Source organism: Hyla sarda, chromosome 1, assembly GCF_029499605.1.
Source record: "Hyla sarda isolate aHylSar1 chromosome 1, aHylSar1.hap1, whole genome shotgun sequence".
In the NCBI taxonomy this organism is placed as follows: domain Eukaryota; kingdom Metazoa; phylum Chordata; class Amphibia; order Anura; family Hylidae; genus Hyla; species Hyla sarda.
Window position 1 is genome coordinate 7893039 of NC_079189.1, and position 19268 is coordinate 7912306.

Sequence of the window (19268 nt, forward strand, 5' to 3'; positions counted from 1 at the left end):
GTTTCCACCTGTGCACTCCCTACTTATACCTCACTTCCCCTGCACTCCCTTGCCGGATCTTGTTGCCCTTGTGCCTAGTGAAAGCGTTCCCTTGTTTGTTCCTAGCCTGTGTTCCAGACCTCCTGCCGTTGCCCCTGACTACGATCCTTGCTGCCTGCCCCGACCTTCTGCTACGTCCGACCTTGCCTTTGTCTACTCCCTTGTACCGTGCCTATCTTCAGCAGCCAGAGAGGTTGAGCCGTTGCTAGTGGATACGACCTGGTCACTACCGCCGCAGCAAGACCATCCCGCTTTGCGGCGGGCTCTGGTGAAAACCAGTAGTGACTTAGAACCGGTCCACTAGCACGGTCCTCGCCAATCCCTCTCTGGCACAGAGAATCCACCTCCTACCAGCCGGGATCGTGACAGTAGATCCGGCCATGGATTCCGCTGAAGTTCCTCTGCCACTTGTCGCCGACCTCCCCACACTGGTCGCCCAGCAAGCCCGACAGATTGCCCAACGAAATCACCAGCTGGCATACTTGACCACCGTGACACTGCAACTTCAGTCACAGATACAGCAGCTGCTGCCGCAGATACAGCAACTTCAGTCACAGACACAGCAGCTGCAACAACCATCTCCTCCGCTGGCTCCTGCAACTCCTCCGCAGCAACCGGCCGCTCCTAACCCCTGCTTGTCCCTGCCGGACAAATTTGATGAGGACTCTAGACTCTGCCGTGGTCTCCTTTCTGGAAAGGCCTTGTCTGGGGCCACACCACTCTGGGACCGCAATGATCCTGCCACAGCCACAGTCCAGTCTTTCTTCGCTGAGGTCCGTGGTGTCTTCGAGGAGCCTGCCCGAGCTTCTTCTGCCGAGACTGCCCTGCTGAACCTGGCCCAGGGTGTTTCTTCCGTTGGCGAATACGCCATTCAGTTCCGTGCTCTTGCTTCCGAGTTGTCCTGGAATAGTGAGGCTCTCTGCGCGACCTTTAAAAAAGGCCTATCCAGCAACATTAAAGATGTTCTGGCCGCACGAGAAACTCCTGCTAACCTACATGAACTCATTCATCTTGCCACTCGCATTGACATGCGTTTTTCCGGATGGCGTCTGGAGCTCCGCCTGGATATGGACTTTGTTCGCACGAGGCGTTTTTTCTCCCCGGCTCCTCTCTCCTCTGGTCCTCTGCAAACCGTTCCTGTGCCTCCCGCCGTGGAGGCTATGCAAGTTGACCGGTCTCGCTTGACACCTCAAGAGAGGACACGACGCCGCATGGAGAATCTTTGCCTGTACTATGCCGGTACCGAACACTTCCTGAAGGATTGTCCTATCCGTCCTCCCCGCCTGGAAAGACGTACGCTGACTCCGCACAAAGGTGACACAGTTCTTGATGTCAACTCTGCTTCTCCACGCCTTACTGTGCCTGTGCGGATATCTGCCTCTACCTTCTCCTTCTCTACTATGGCCTTCTTGGATTCCGGATCTGCAGGAAATTTTTTTTTGGCCTCTCTTATCAACAGGTTCAACGTCCCTGTGACCAGTCTCGCCAGACCCCTCTACATCAATTGTGTTAACAATGAAAGATTGGACTGTGCCGTGCGTTACCGCACGGAACCCCTCCTAATGTGCCTCGGACCTCATCACGGAAAAATTGAGTTTTTGGTCCTCAGGTTCTTTGGCCCCAAGAAGAGGGGGAGACCCAAGGGGGGGGGGGGTACTGTTACGCCGAGCGCTCCGGGTCCCCGTTCCTCCCCGGAGCGCTCGCCTCATCCTCGTTGCTGCAGCGCCCCGGTCAGATCCACTGACCGGGTGCGCTGCGGTACCGCCTCCAGCCGGGATGCGATTCGCGATGCGGGTGGCGCCCGCTCGCGATGCGCACCCCGGCTCCCGTACCTGACTCGCTCTCCGTCGGTCCTGTCCCGGCGCGCGCGGCCCCGCTCCCTAGGGCGCGCGCGCGCCGGGTCTCTGCGATTTAAAGGGCCAGTGCACCAATGATGGTGCCTGGTCCAATCTTCCCAATTACCTTGATTAGTTTCCACCTGTGCACTCCCTACTTATACCTCACTTCCCCTGCACTCCCTTGCCGGATCTTGTTGCCCTTGTGCCTAGTGAAAGCGTTCCCTTGTTTGTTCCTAGCCTGTGTTCCAGACCTCCTGCCGTTGCCCCTGACTACGATCCTTGCTGCCTGCCCCGACCTTCTGCTACGTCCGACCTTGCCTTTGTCTACTCCCTTGTACCGCGCCTATCTTCAGCAGCCAGAGAGGTTGAGCCGTTGCTAGTGGATACGACCTGGTCACTACCGCCGCAGCAAGACCATCCCGCTTTGCGGCGGGCTCTGGTGAAAACCAGTAGTGACTTAGAACCGGTCCACTAGCACGGTCCTCGCCAATCCCTCTCTGGCACAGAGAATCCACCTCCTACCAGCCGGGATCGTGACATTGGTTACAGAGAGCTCTCCAAAATTTCAACATAAATTGAACGCCTCTATCCGAGACGATATGCGTGAAGGCAAAAAATATTCAGAAAAAATTGCTTCGCCAATTGTGGCGCAGAAGGAAGACCTGGAAGTGGAATGAAGTGTGCCATTTTGGAGAAACGATCAATGACCACCCAGATGACGGTGTTGCCATGGGATACGGGCAGATCCGTAATAAAATCCATGGCAATTTGGGACCATGGTTGCTCGGGGACGGGTAAAGGAAGGAGTCCAGCAGGCTTCTGGCGAGGGGTTTTATCCCGGGCACAAATAGTACAGGCCCAAACGAAATCAGTAACGTCACCCTCTATTGTAGGCCACCAATACAAACTGGAAATGAGCTGAATGGACTTTTTAATGCCAGCATGACCAGCCAGGTGAGAGGAATGCCCCCATTTGAGGATCTTGAGGCGAAGGCGTGGAGGAACAAAAGTCTTTCCAGGGGGAGTTTGTCCCAGTGAAGCTGGAGCAGAGGAGACCAGGCACTCAGGCGGTACGATATGCTGCAGAGGGGCTTCAGATTCGGTGGCATCAGAGGAACGAGAAAGGGCATCAGCTCTGACATTTTTGTCTGCGGGACGGAAGTGTATCTCAAAGTTAAAGCGGGCATAAAACAACGACCATCTAGCCTGGCGAGGATTCAGACGCTGAGCAGACTGGAGATACGAGAGATTCTTGTGGTCAGTGTAAATGACTATGAGATGTTTGGAACCTTCCAATAGATGCCTCCACTCTTCGAGTGCTAACTTGATGGCCAGAAGTTCACGATCTCCAATGGAGTAATTCTTTTCTGCCGGAGAGAAAGTTTTAGAGAAGAAACCACAAGTAATGTTACGTCCGGTAGAGTTTTTTTGGCTCCGACTGAGGAGGCGTCAACTTCCAGAAAGAAAGGTTTCGATGGATCAGGTCTGGACAGCACTGGTGCAGAAGCGAAGGCAGTTTTGAGACGATTGAAGGCCTCATCAGCTTGAGGAGGCCATGACTTAGGGTTGGCATTCTTCCTGGTCAGGGCCACAATAGAGGCCACAATGGTGGAGAAATGGGGAATAAACTGACACTGGTGGTGGATCCTCTGTGTCAGTGGGGTGATGACGTGGGCCGTACCAGGGGAACGGAGTCTAAGGGGTTACTGGTTTTCACCAGAGCCCGCCGCAAAGCGGGATGGACTTGCAGCGGCAGGTAACCCCCAGGCCGTTCCACCCGATAGCGACTCAACCCCAGCTGACAGCTGAGACAGGTGCGGTACACAGGGATAAGGCAAGAGCAAGGTCGGACGTAGCAGAAGGTTAGGGCAGGCAGCAGGAGTTGTAGTCAGGGGCAACAGCAGAAGGTCTGGGTACACAGGCTTGGGAACACACTAAACACTTTCACAGGGCACAAGGCAACAAGATCCGGCGAGGACAGGAAGGGGAAGTGGGTTTAAAAACACAAGGCACAGGTGCAGGTACTGATTTGGCCAGGCACCAATCAATGGCGCACTGACCCTTTAAATCTCAAAGAGCTGGCACGCGCGCGCCCTAGGGAGCGGGGCCGCGCGCGACGGGACTGAGCAGACAGAGGACGGGGCAGGTGAGGAGATTGGGATGCGACCCGCGGGCGGGCACGTCCCGCTACGCGGATCGCATCCCCGCCGGTGACACTAGTGCAGCGCTCCCAGTCAGTGGGTCTGACCAAGGCGCTGCACGGAGACGAACGCCGCGAGCGCTCCAGGGAGGAGCAGGGACCCAGAGTGCTCGGCGTAACAACGTGTACACGAAGACGGCACACAGACGTGTACACGAAGACGGCACACAGACGTGTACACCAAGACGGCACACAGACGTGTACACCAAGACGGCACACAGACGTGTACACCAAGACGGCAAACAGACGTGTACCCCAAGACGGCAAACAGACGTGTACACCAAGACGGCACACAGACGTGTACACCAAGACGGCACACAGACGTGTACACCAAGACGGCAAAGTTAAATATAACCGGAACACTAAATTATAACCCGGTCTGACCATGGAGGGAGTGAGCTCTTTGTATAAAAAAAACATACATTTATGTATGATGAAAAAAAATATGATAACCCCCTTTAAAGTTTATGTAAGTTTTTAATTAACATTGAATAAATGCCTGGGTTAAATGTGACTTATGTTTTTGTGCCCCTGTGCTTATATTCTGTGTTTACCAGCTGTCACACACCATTTTAGTGTTATATCTCTTTTCTGCCAGCACTGATCTGTGCTGTACTTCCTCAAGTTCACTCCACACGACACCCTTTTCATTATTGGGGTCTTTCTCACCCTACTGGGTCATGTATGGATTGCCTGTAGCAAAATATTGGTTCTCACAATGTCCCCAGACCCATCATGACTGCAGCCACAATGTATAAAACTGCATCTAATACCATGGTTCTGAAACCCCCCGACCCATATGACTGACAGCTAGGACCCCCTGGTCTATTTGACTCATAACAAACCCCCAGACCCATATGACTCCCAGCTAAGACCCCCTGATCTATATGACTCATAACAATCCCCCTGACCCATATGACTCCCAGCTAAGACTGCCTGATCTATATGTCTCATAACAATGTGGTGTCCCGGTACCGTATGGTATACCGTACCTTGTATGGTGGTCCCCAAAGTCAGTTACTTCGTTCCAGTAGGGTCCTCCTGGTGGGATAGCTCCTAGCCCAGCGTTCCATGCAGTGAGAGTTCCAAGATGGCGCCGGAGCAGAGGAAAGTTGTGGCGGTCGCAGCCCAACTATTCCAAGACCTTGCCAACTGTCTGCAGCAGTTATCGTTGGATCCGGAGGGGGCCTGCAATTTTCCTCCGCTGCACGACGATGCTGACGACTGGCCGGACACCCCTCCAGGAGAATTTGCTGGGACACCTGGAGCATCTTCACCGGTGAGATTGTCCCCTCACCACCGGACATGGGGTTCGTGGGCTGAGATCCTGACGGAGGAATCTTCTGTAAGTACCCCACCATAAGCTGCCTTCTCTTCCTCCTCCAGCCCAGAGCCAGAAGTACCCCTGTTTGATTTAAATTTGCCGAGTGCACAACCGCGCATGCCACGTTTGCCTAAATAGACATTCGGGGATGAACCAGAGTTGATTCAATTTATGCATGATGTTCTTCAACCCCTGCCTGGGAGGCCACTCCCACCGGTTCCCACAGTGCAGAGGGAAAGGGCCCGTCAGGAGGCCATCGAATTGATGGCAAAACTAAAGGCCCGACACCAATAACTTTATGCCCCCAAGCATGTTCAGCTGTCCCATGAGGAGAGGATCCGTTACCAACAAAATACCAAGGAATTGGAAGCACTCTTTATTCGTATGTGGGACTGTCCCTGAGAAAGGGAGAAGCCTTTAGAGCGCCGCCATGCCACGGCCATGAGTGATAAGGGTTAAACAAGCACCCTTTAGTTACCGCACAGCTACACCCCATATACCCTACACCCCCAGGCTACCACAACAATCCCACTGACCCATATGACTCTCAGCTAAGACCCCCTGATCTATATGACTTATAACAACCCCCACCAGACCTATATGACTCCCAGCTAAGACCCCCTGATCTCTGACTTACTATGTATTATTAAAGAAAAACCTGAGCACAGAATTATTTAGGTCATACAGAAGAACAAGGGCGTTGGGGTGGAATGAGTCATGTAGCGGACCACTGTTCTCTGTGAAGCCCCTTTTCTCGCTCTATACTTTGTATAGGGTCCGACTTATGTGTTTCTCTTACTCTTTCGCATCTCATTGAAGGAAAGAAATTCTCAACCAACGACATGAAAATCTGAGGACAAACAAGGGACTAAGTCCAATCTGCATCGGGTTTGTTAATAATAATGTAGGTAAAAGTCTCTGACAAACCTGAAACCCAAAGCCATGAATATGTCACGAGTCACAGGAGCGTGTCACCAGTGGTGGCCAACAATGACCGGTCATCTAATGTATCTCCTAAGGGCTGGTACCACATGGAGACATCTTGCACTGCTAAAGTCTTCCAGATTTACACCATAGGGAATGTGTAAGGAGGGGCAATAATATAATAATACTACAATAGTCCACGTCTCTCCACCCCCAGAGGAGCCATATATCAGGTTACTATATGCAGTCCATGTCTCTACACCCCCAGAGGAGCCATATATCAGGTTACTATATGCAGTCCACATCTATCCACCTCCAGAGGAGCCATATATCAGGTTACTATGTGCAGTCCACGTCTCTCCACCTCCAGAGGAGCCACATTTCAGGTTACTATGTGCAGTCCACGTCTCTCCACCCCCAGAGGAGCCACATTTCAGGTTACTATGTGCAGTCCACGTCTCTCCACCCCCAGAGGAGCCATATATCAGGTTACTATGTGCAGTCCACAGCAGGAATGTAACAGGATGTCTCCAGTTATGCCCATCATGTCACATATCTTCTTATTCTCCTTCTGCATTCTTCCTATTTTATGATTTATTCTATTCTTTGTTTTCTGCCTCTTCTTCCATTATTTCTTCCTTTTAATTCCTCCTCTGCTTCCAACCTTGTTTACCATCACTACTACATCATTGCTCTCCTTTTTCCTTCTACTCTTCTGACCTCCTTCTGATCTAACCTTCTCTTCCTCCTCTCTCCTCCTGATCCTCTCTCCTCCTCCCTCCTCCTCCTTTCTCTCTCCTCCTCTCTCCTCCTCCTCCTTCTCTTCTGACCTCCTTCTCCTCTCTCCTCCTCTTCCTCCCCTCTGCTCTCTCCTCCTCTTTCCTTCTCCTCTTCTGACCTCCTTCTCCCCTCTTCTCCTCCTCTTTCCTCTACTCTTCCAACCTCTTCCTCCTCTTTTCTCCTCCTCCCTCCTTCACATCTCTCCTCCTCCTCCTCTCTTTACCTTCTCTCCTCATCCCCACCTCCTTCTCCCCACTCCCTCTTTCTTTCTTTCTCCTCCTATCTTCTCTCTCTTTCTCTGTCTCTCTCTTCTCCTTCTCTCTTTCTTTTTTTCTCCTCTCTTCTCTCTCTCTCTCTTTCTCTCTCTCGATGTCAGTCTCTTCTCCTCCTCTTTCTCCTCTCTCCCTACTCTCTGCTTTTCCTCATCTCTCTTTCTCTTACTCTTTTCTTCTCCTATCTCTCACCTCCTCTCTTCTCTTCCTGTCTCCTCCTCTCATCTTCTTCTCCTCCTCCTTCCTCTTCTGCTCCATCGAGTTCTTTTTCTTCCTTTTTTTCCTCTTTCCTTTCCATTCTTTTTCTCTTTTGAGGTATTTTTTTCTTTCATTCTGCATCTTCTTCTTCCTTTTCTCCTTTGTCTCTTTTCATTTTTGCTCTTCTTTTTCTTCTTCCATATAATCTTTGTGTTGCTCTTTATCTTCTCCTTCACCATTTTCTTCTTCCTCTTTGCATCTCTTTTCCTCCATCTGCTCCATTTTTCTCTCTTTCCATCTTTCTCAGTAATATAATTTCTTATTACACCCGCCTGACCTGACCTCATTTTATCTTGTCTTACAGGACACATACCATGTCTGCTTATGACATCCGTCTCTACAAGGCCTCGGATTACCATATTGTTAGAGACATCTTTGCTTGTGGTATAATAGAACACACTGTTGCTGCCTTCCGTAATACCCTGAGGCTTCCTCACATTTGGATCTCCTCCCTGGTGGTGACCGGGCTTCCTCTCCTGATCACAGGATCTCTTCCTACTTCTATACTGGTGGGGGCCATATTCTTAGGCAATATCTGGTACATCAATAGACGAATTTTCACAATCTATGTTGACCTTACCTTGAGAGATTACATGTTGGACATTAAGGAGTATTATCTACAGAGTGAAGACCGCTGCTTCTGGGTGGCAGAGTCAGATGGAGAGATCGTACCCCATAATTGTAAACGCTGCGGAATCTGTAGGCACTATATAAATAAATAACATTAAAAAAATTATAATCGTAGGCAGCAGCTCCATTCCTACAGGCCAGAGGAGAGAAGCACATGGAGCTGAAAAAGATGATCATTTCCCAGAAGACACCGGGGAAAAAGGATAGCCAAAGCCTTATGTAGGACGGTCATTGACTTTGCTAAGAGGAGACGCTACAAGGCGGTGGTGCCAGACAAATCACTGCACCAGACCAGTTCCTGGAAACTTTATGAGAAGATGGCATTTAGGAGAACCCACTCCTGCTACCCAGATTACTTCTGTACAAGATTGAAAGATTTTATAGATGTTTATTATCAATAAGATATCCAGGAATAAGTCATCCAATGTATCGAAACATAAGGAGCAATGAAATCTAAAATGACTCTGTGTGGTCAATTCCACTTTGTACTATAGAAGACCAATCACAGTGTGGCTATAGAAGACCAATCACATTGTGACAATAGACAACCAATCACAGTGTGACTATAGAAGACCAATCAAAATGTGACTACAGAAGACCAATCACATTGTGACAATAGACAACCAATCACAGTGTGGCTATAGAAGACCAATCACATTGTGACTATAGAAGACCAATCACATTGTGACAATAGACAACCAATCACAGTGTGGCTATAGAACAATCAAAATGTGACTATAGAAGACCAATCACAGTGTGACTATAGAAGACCAATCACAGTGTGACTATAGAAGACCAATCACCTTTTCCAAGTTAAATTTAAAGGTATTTATTTAAGATATTTGGCCGTTTCACCACTTTTTGGGGCCTTTTAATATCAGGAAGTGGTGAAAAGCTCACATTGAGTTTGGCTGCAGAATCCTATTGAAGTCAATGGGGCTTTTTTTTTAGCACAAAATTAAAAATTTGCAGTGAATAAAGGCACTTTTTATAACGTGCAATGTGGATTCATGGCCAAAGTTCGTGCCAAATTAATGCATCCGAGGAATTCGCAAATCTATGGAGAATTTCTGCCGTGTGAACACAGCGTAAGTATGTGATAAAGAGTAAGTTACCCAGAGACAAGTGATGGGACATCATACAGTGTGAATGGCTTGTAAGAAAGCTGTGCAGGTGCAGAGAGAGTTTGACATTGGTCTAACCAGACCAAGAAGTAGGTATCAGGGGTGCGACCCATAATACATTTTTAACCAGGAGGGAATTAAAGTGTTTAAATTGTGCAGGAGCATTGTCACATTCACAGTTGTCTTGTCGGATCAGTGTTAAATGGGGGGCCACCATCCTTTCCAAATTCAACACTTTTCCCTTTCTCTTTTGTAGTATATTGATATTAAAGTGAACTTGTCATTAGCAAAAACTTTTTACATAATGTAGATAATACTATTATATGTATATGTGTACTATACATTGGTTAAAAAAATTTCAATATTTTTGGTAAAAATTCTGTCCCTGCAGCTATTGTCTGTGTTTCTCTGTGAGAAGACTAAATACAGGAAGCGAGGGCAGGACAAGCAGGGCTCTGTACACTGAGGACAAGCAGGGCTCTGTACACTGAGGACAATCAGGGCTCTGTACACTGAGGACAAGCAGGGCTCTGTACACTGAGGACAAGCAAAGTTCTGTACACTGAGGACAAGCAGGGCTCTGTACACTGAGGACAAGCAGGGCTCTGTACACTGAGGACAAGCAGGGTTCTGTACACTGAGGACAAGCAGGGCTCTGTACACTGAGAACAAGCAGGGCTCTGTACACTGAGGACAAGCAGGGCTCTGTACACTGAGGACAAGCAAAGTTCTGTACACTGAGGATAATCAGGGCTCTGTACACTGAGGACAAGCAGGCCTCTGTACACTGAGGACAAGCAAAGTTCTGTACACTGAGGACAAGCAGGGCTCTGTACACTGAGGACAAGCAGGCCTCTGTACACTGAGGACAAGCAGGGTTCTGTACACTGAGGACAAGCAGGGCTCTGTACACTGAGGAAAAGCAGGGCTCTGTACACTGAGGATAAGCAGGGCTCTGTACACTGAGGACAAGCAGGGCTCTGTACACTGAGGACAAGCAGTGAGGGCTGTGTACACTGAGGATAATCAGGGCTCTGTGCAGGCTCCTGGGTTGTCAATCATCTTACTGTGTGAGCCACAAGCATGTCATAGAGCCTTCCATGTATAGAGTCCTGCTTGTCCTCAGTTCCTCAGTGTACAGAGCCCAGCTTGTCCTCAGTGTACAGAGCCCTGCTTGTCCTCAGTGTACAGAACCCTGCTTGTCCTCAGTATACAGAGCCCTGCTTGTCTCAGTGTACAGAGCCCTACTTGTCCTCAGTGCACAGAGCCCTGCTTGTCCTCAGTGTACAGAGCCCTGCCTGTCCTCACTGTTTAGAGCCCTGCTTGTTCTCCGAAAAACAGGGCTCTGTGCAGTGCACACACTTTCTCCTCTGAATCCAGCTACACTACTTTCCCTGGGTTCAGAGGGGGGAAGGGGTGGAATTGATATGACGCATGAACACAATTCTATGTAATTTACAAATACTTTTCTAAGTAGATTTTGTAGAGGTTATTGTGTCCCATGTGTCATGCGCCAGAATTTCAAACAAAAAATCCCAAAAACCCTGCTAACTTTCCACTTTACTCATAAAACCCTACAAGGGGGTGTGGTCCTTAGGGAAAAGGGGTGTGTCCAAAAAAAAAAAAACTACATTTTGGAAAGAAACCTACAAATGTACTAATGTTTCCACATAAAATGTGGTGGATTTGAGCTCTGGAAAACCCCACAGCTCAGAACACATGTAAAAAGAGCAAAACGTAGGGGAAATGGTCAAATACAAGACACAATAGTAAATACCATGGAAAAATACCTGTCGGAAACAAAAACCCACAAAGAAAACTCCACTCCACTCTTAGTAAATGAGGCCCAATGTCTCTTATTTAAATTGGAACTTACCTGTTACCTGTGGGTAACCCCAATTTTCAGTATTTTGCAGATGGTTCTGGATTTTTCCAGTTGGGTTAGTATCCCACCAGGTAGGCTGTAGGCGATGGATCTAAAGTGATGATAGCCAAACCACTCTCTCCAGGGATATCAGCCCCGGACACAGAAATATGTACACTGGCCAAAGGTGATAATGTTAATGTTTACACTGACTGCAGGTATGACTTTATTGCCCTATATGGATAAGCTAGAGCGACCTTCTTGAACTCCCAGTGTAAGCCTATAAAGAATGCTGTAAAAGAACTGATGGAGGCCAAAAAAGGAGGCCATGGTCAAAGATGGCAGCCATCCAAATACCCAGAGCCCTGACACAGCCTGCAGGCAGCAAGTACAACTTCCCAAATCCTCCAGGTACTCCAAAGGCAGGCTGTAACGCTGGTAGTTGGCAGCCGCCAGCGTGTACCACATTATGCTGTCTACCTTGGCTGAACAGCATGCACGGCTCCCCCTTCTTGCTGCAGGTTCTGAACTGTTTCCTCTGCAGTCTCTCACCCAGCGACAGTGTCTGGTCTATCTAGCAGGGGCCACACGAGGCCTGTCTATTTAAATGGGTACTCCACCCCTAGACATCTTATCCCCTATCCAAAGGATAGGGGATAAGATGTCTGATCGTGGGGGTCCCGCCGCTGGGGACTCCCGCAATATAGCATGCGGCACCCACCTGTTCCGGAAGCGCTGGGGGTCTGGGTCCCGACCACAGGAACGGAAGTCCGTGATGTCAAGACTCCGCCCCCGTGTGACGTCACGCCCTGTCCCCTCAATGCAAGTCTATGGGAGGGGACGTGACGGCCGTCCCAGCGGCGGGACCCCCACGATCAGACATCTTATCCCCTATCCTTTGGATAGGAGATAAGATGTCTACGGGTAGAGTATCCCTTTAAGGGTTTGTGCGTGCCTCTGAATCTATACCCCCTCCATTCCCTGACTACCATCTCCTATTTAAGGGTGTTCCAACCGTTTTGTCACAGTTACCTTGCCTTACCCTCTAGTACTTTCCTGACTTTCCTGGTACAGACTTTAGACTGCTGGACTACGCCTCTGCCCAATGAGCTAAATACCATCTGCACCTGTGCTATTCAGCTCTGTCGTCCCAAACTCCAACTCCGCTATAACATCTAGCCTCTCTGGTCTCTACAGACTCTGCTGATGTACTGACTCCACTAGCCTCAGCTAGCCCCACCTGCCTGTATCCCAGGTGCTGCCACTTTACCGGGACCACTCTTGTTGCAGCAACCTGAAATTCCCCTGCAGCTAAGACCAGCTTCAGAATGAAAACCAGGCAGATTCTCAGACACCGCTCTCAAGTTTAGCCCAAGGCCGAACCGGTAAGGTGCACAGCGTATCCACACCCGGTAGGCTACTGGTGAGAAGGTGTGGGCTAAGGAGTGGGCTTATTTGGGAAAGCCCCCAAGAAATGACAACATACCTCACACACACCTGCATAAATGTCTGTCAGCAAGGTAAGTGTGGTGAGCTGGGGTGTAATGGCCTGTATGTACACTGTAGAGTGATGTGACTAAGGTGAATGTTCATAACGCCACGAGTGTTAATCCACCACACTAAACCGAATGCTGGTGCCAAGCGCCAGGTAAAGAATGCTAGGGAAACCACTGAATACTTTACTTGAACAATTGCAAACAGATGGTACTGTGGTAGCCCTTGGGGGGTGTATAGTCGTGGGGATGTTGTATCGGTATTTGAGGGGTTAATGTTAACCCTATAGTTTGTGACGGCAGGCTGAGGGCTAGTATGCTGAGGTAATTCTCCGGCCTATCGCCGCTCTTCCCAGTAACGATAGGTGCATGAAATGACTGAAGGTCCACAAGGAGATTTAACTTGAACAGCTTTACTTAAGTGCTTACGGTACATCCAAGGCACAGTAACAGTCTAATATAACAGTCCTTATATTGCTTAGAGACTGACAGTTGTTGCGGACCTTGAGGTATTTAGAAAGTCTCTGAATTTAGGCTAGATATTGCAGATCCGTCCGGATTTAGGGGTTAGATTAGGTCCGGTGATGCTGCAGAGTGTCTGGGGATTGATACACTCTCGATTTAGCATTGATCAGCCATCGCCGCAAGGCTCAGGCCTAACTCACTGTGAGAATAGGTGCACAGGTCCTTCTCGGTTGACAGCCCAGGAACAAGAGAGAGAATAATGGCCGCCGCTTCCTTATATGGGCAGGGGCGGGGTGAATCTGATTGGTCCGAATACCTGTCATTCACTCGTACACAGAATGATGGGATTGCATACGTCATAGGGACCTCCACAGGTCCTCAAGCAGAAATACCAAAGAGTTCACCTAGTCACATGACCCGCAGGTCCTGGTACGCTACGTGCTGGTAATTAACTATTCATTTACATTTATATAACTATATTTACATAAACCTTGCATAAGTTACTGGTTTACTAGATGGAATAGAGGTGGCAAGGGGTAGACTATACAACATGGACCCCTACGTCCTAGGGACTCTGGCTATGGGGACCCATACACATAAAGGGACCGCATAAGATGCAGTACCGGGACACCACAGTAGAAACAGTTCAATTCTGAATCAGTCAGATATGTAAATGATTACAGGTGGGGTCTAATTGGACACTGAGTCTTGTCACAAGAGGGTGTTAAAGTGTTTCCTGTGCTGAGCTATAAAATGGCTCTCAAAGGTTACTTTTCGGTGATGCAATTCTTAAGAGATCAGTGAATCCTAGACATGCCTTTACAACACGCATACAGACATTTTGCCCAGTTAACAGACCTTTAGAGGATATGCAGTACTGGGCTGAGAGAATCAGGACGGTCATGTTGACTAATTGCCCACCATATAGACTGTTCTGATCAAGCTGTGAGGGCACAGATGGTGGACAGGCTCTGTACAACCCACAGATCACCACTAGAGTTTGATCCAATGACAAGGACAAGCAGCTCCTACAGTTTTCTTGTCCACCACACCAGCAAAGATGGCACCTTTATTACACCCCATCTCTGCCCGGACCATTTCCAGGAGCTTAACAGAAGGAAGTTTGGTGTCATGGCGCCCATTACATATCCCAACATTAACAACAGCCACCATCTTGCTTGTCATGGTGTTGTGGATGAGAAACCTGGACTACTGGAACCGTATCATCTTTAGGAAAGAATCCAAGTTCTGTTTGGGATCGGACGATGGTTGGGTTGGAGTATGGAGGCCTCGTGGTGAACTCTTCAATCCTGCTTTCCTTTGGAACGACACACTGCCCCCTGATAGTGTGATGATTTGGGGAGCCACCCATAGTAGTGATATTAGGGACAATAACAGCTGAGTGATATCTGCAGGACGTCCTGTGGTCACGTGACACCTCTTATGGATAAGATAATAGTTTCCCAGGAATGTCTCCACCAGATTGTAACACTTCCTTGTCCTGCCCAGTCTCCAAATACCCAATAACCTAGAATAACCTCATTTCAAGGGGTCTAAACCATTGTTACTAGAACCTCAGGGGCGGGCTCTGAAGTAGGAAGAGCAACAGATACTTGAATGCACAATGCTAAGTGGCCAAGAGCTTCATAAAATCTTTTAATTAATATATATTTTTTTTATATATCTGAAATCAACTACTGTTTAATAGTGGCCAAAGTAGATAGGGGCCCTATGCTAGTTGTCATTACTGGGCCCCTTGGTATACACTGCACACTCCTATTTTTTAAGGATTTAAAAGAATGTAGAGTGGTCCATATACAGTAGTCCTTCTTTTCCAGTAAGGACGAAGGAGTACAGTGCTGCTACCTTATGGAGGCATACATTGTAGGCAGCATCACCTCCAGTGGGGATCAAAAGTTTGGGCACCCCAGGTAAAAATGGATTCAATAAAATGTCAGCAAATTTTGGATGCTCACTTGATGCCATCTGTGAAAAAGCTGAAGGTAAAGAGAGGATGGCTTCTACAAATGGATAATGATCCTAAACACACCTCGAAATCCACGGGGGATTACATCAAGAGGCGTAAACTGAAGGTCTTGCCATGACCTTCACAATCTCCTTCATAATTGAAAATCTATGGATAGACCTTAAAAGAGCAGTGCGTGACAGACAGCCCAGAAATCTCAAAGAACTGGAAGACTTTTGTAAGGAAGAATGGGAAAAGATACCTCAAACAAGAATTGAAAGACTCTTGGCTGGCTACAAAAAGTGTTTACAAGCTGTGATACATGCCAAAGGGGGCAGTACAAGATATTAACTCTGCAGGGCAGCCAAAAAGTTTGGCAGACGCCATTTTTTTGTTTTCTGTTATTTTGAAAGTGTAAATGATGGAAATAAAATGTAACTTTTGTTGACATATTATAAGAATGTCTAATCTGTAATTTGATGCCTTTTGGAAATGTTTCCATCTTTCTTTATACACATTAATACAAATTTTTACCTGGGTGCCCAAACTTTTGATCCCCACTGTACTTACCAGTTGTAAGGTAGATGACCTCATGTATGTGACCTTGTCATTATTAGGACATAGTTCACACAGTAATAGAGCTGTGTGCTGTATACAGGAGAGGACACTCAGATATTCCAAGGTTTTTTACATGAATATTTTATTCCAGGCTGTAGAGTCTCATCCAGTCCTGAGTCTACAGGACGGATCTCATAGGGAAAACTCCCAGGTCTGTTACAGATATCTATCTATCTATCTATCTCATATCTATCTATCTATCTATCTATCTCATATCTATCTATCTATCTATCTATCATCTATCTATCTATCATCTATCTATCTATCATCTATCTATCTATCATCTATCTATCTATCATCTATCTATCTATCATCTATCTATCTATCTATCTATCTATCTATCATCTATCCCATGCAAATACAGGCAGTTCCACTTCAGCATGGAGACGACTACATGATGTCCACGCCCAGGGGCGGGACGTTGACCAGTGCAGGACATCTTCGCGCGCTTCTCGGGCTCTTCCTTAACCCTTGCAGTTACAATTCGCAATGGAGTGCGTAGCATGGCTTCGGCCCGAATCTTACACATGGTGACCTCAGCAGTCACAAATTTAAGCACCATATACAGTGTTCTTCACCTCCTCCCTTACCTTTTTCAGCATTTGGGCACAATCTCTGTCGCAGCTTGAGACAATTCCTTGAGTACAGTTCTGACTAGGGGGAGGACTAGTGGCTTTGTGGCAATGGCACACCCGTATCCTGTTCGTGGATGCCAAACATGGTTGTGGTACCTGGGTGGTGTAGTGCAGGTAGTAGTAGGGGCAGGTGGTAATAGCCCAGAGACAGATGGTATTATAATCCCTTATAGCGTTCGTGATGCCAGAATGTGGTTGTATGGTGTAGGGTACCGCCGACAACCATCCCCAAAACGGCATATATTAAATGAGAGTCCAAAGCAGGTTTTGATGCAACTGGAACTTTACTGAAGAAGGCAGTATAACAGTCCGTACAGATTCCAACTTCCACAGAGGTGACCGGGACACAGGGAACCTCTCAGGCTTGCTTGGATTTGTAGTGGTAATAATGATGATGGAGGCCACTGTACTACTGTTACGACTTGGGTAGGGACAGTAGAGACTTGACTTGTAGACATAGATGAGACTTACAGATTAGATGTGGCTGCAGACTTGTAGGCATTGGCCTAGCTGGACTGGACTGAACTTGTACAGGACTTGTGCTTTACTGTCCAGGAACTAAGAGCAGGAACCAAGAGAGCAAGTGCGGAGACTACAGCCCTTTATATATCAGGGGCTGGACTAAAGCCCATTGGTAGCTGGTTGCCTGTGGTTACCTCTGTCTCTGGAACTCTGGGTATCAGGTGATTACATATCACATGACCATAACACATGACCATAGGAAGGTCCTATACAGTTTAAACATCCTAATAACCTTTGCACATAGCTTGTATTCACTGTACAATACCTAAAATAAACATACAAACAATAGAAACCATAATAATGACCTAGGGGGATTCTGCAGGAGAGCCCTGTGGACTTGAGGGGCTCTACCTGAGGGGACTTTGTTCTGTACCGGGACACATCTGGAGGTCCACAGAAGACCAGTGCCCTAATGATTTGTCCCAAAAAAGTGTCTCAGATCTATACAGATCTAGTTTTTTTTTTGTGATTTTAGTGGGTCCACTCGCAATTTCCCGAATGGGTCCCCGGCTATGTTTGTCTCATGGAGTGACGGACTGCACATGCTCCATACACTGGAGTGCCGAGACACCTGCGTGCTGTGCATGGAGCGTATGCGGATAATATCCACAATATAGCGGTAGTGTCTGTACGGTTGATAATGTTGTGTGTCTAGAAATTGCTCTCCTAGGTCAGCCGTGAATAGATTGGCATATTGGGGTGCCGTCCTGGTCCCCACTGCAGTGCCCATCATCTTCAGACACAAGTCGCTGTTGAAGCTGAGGAAGGGTGTAAGGATGAATTCTATGAAGTTTGTCTTTACCAAAAGGATTACAAGGATTACATAGGATTAAAAGATTCTGCAACATTTAATGGCTTTACATTCGCATCACTGGACTAACATGACTGCTATAGTCTCCTGTATTATTGAAGAACCTGGGAATACAGGGGTGGGGAGTGCAAACAGCAAGAGAGCCGCAGCATGGGAGGTTGGTTCTTGGGGTTAACTCATTGGGGTCCTGCAAGAACTTTTGTCTCACCATTATGTTCTTTATTAAAGGGGTACTCCAGCCCTAAGACATCTTATCCCCTATCCAAAGGATAGGGGACAAGATGTCTGACTGCGGGGGTCCCGCCGCTGGGGACCCCCGCAATCTTGCATTCGGCACCCACGACTCGGCCCCCCGTGTGACATCACCCCCACTATTCACGTCACGCTCCCTCCCATAGACTTGCATAGCGAAGGTGGGGGTGATTTCACATGGGGGAGGAGTCATGACATCATGATACTCCGGCCCCGTGGTCGGCACCCGGCAGTTTGTGAGCTGGCAGCGCGGCTTGCAGCTCAAAGAGGTGGGTGCCGAATGCAAGATTGCGGGGGTCCCCAGCGGCGGGACCCCCGCGATCAGACATCTTATCCCCTATCCTTTGGATAGGGGATAAGATGTCTTAGGGCTGGAGTACCCCTTTAATCTTGGTGCACCTTTCCCAGTGAGTATGAATTTATGGCGCTCACAAAGCCACAAAGAAATGATTAGTCTATAATTCAGAATAACATCAACAAAATCCAGGAAAAATGCATTTCAAATAAGTCATGAAATGATTTCCATAAGTATTTGATCCCCTATAAAACAGCAAAGTTTCAGGCTCCCAGGTGTCTGTTATAAAGGTAAGGAGCTGAGATTAGGAGCACTCTCTGAAAGGAAGTGCTCCTAATCGCAGCTTGTTACCTGTATAAAAGACACCTGTCTACAGAATCAATCAAATTACAACCTCTCGACCATAGCCAAGACCAGAGAGCTGACCAAGGATGTCAGGGACAAGATTGTAGACCTACACAAGGCTGGGTAAATCAGATGTTCGGCAAACTTCAAACGGGCCTGTCCATGTGCTTTCTTAAGCAGAGGGACCTTGCGGGCACTACAGGATTTTAGTCCTTCGTGGCATAGTGTTTTATCAAATATTTTCTTGGGGACTACAGTCCCAGTTGCCTTAAGTTAATTGACAAGATGCTCCCATGTAGTTCTGGGATGATTCCTCACCGACCCCATGATCATTGACTCTCCATGAGGTGAGGTCTTACAAGGAGCCCCCAACCGAGGGAGATTGGCAATTACTTTGTGTTTCTTCCACGTGTGAACAATGGCACCAACTATTCTAAACCTCTCACCATGCTGCTCGGCGATGGTCTTGTAGCCTATTCCAGTCTTGTGTAGGTCTTCAGTCTGATCCCTGACATCCTTGGACAGATCTTTGGTCTTGGCCATGGAGGAGAGTTTGGAATCTGATTGTTCGATTCTGTGAAAAGGTGCCTTATAGACAGGTAACGAGCTGAGA

General features: G+C 48.0%; 1 protein-coding gene across 2 annotated transcripts in view; it reads right to left on the reverse strand.

Annotated features, from left to right (window-relative positions):
- The window catches only part of LOC130296463 (putative N-acetyltransferase 8B), a 58318-nt gene that overhangs the window by 9085 nt on the left and 29965 nt on the right, over nucleotides 1-19268 (reverse strand). Inside the window, exon 1 of one of the 2 annotated variants that reach the window (XM_056548294.1) lies at nucleotides 16902-16995. The exons of the other annotated variant lie outside the window; for it this stretch is intronic. The gene's annotated coding sequence lies outside the window, so the exon portion shown is untranslated. Of the gene's footprint in view, nucleotides 1-16901; nucleotides 16996-19268 lie in introns of those variants that run through there. 2 annotated transcript variants of the gene reach the window in all.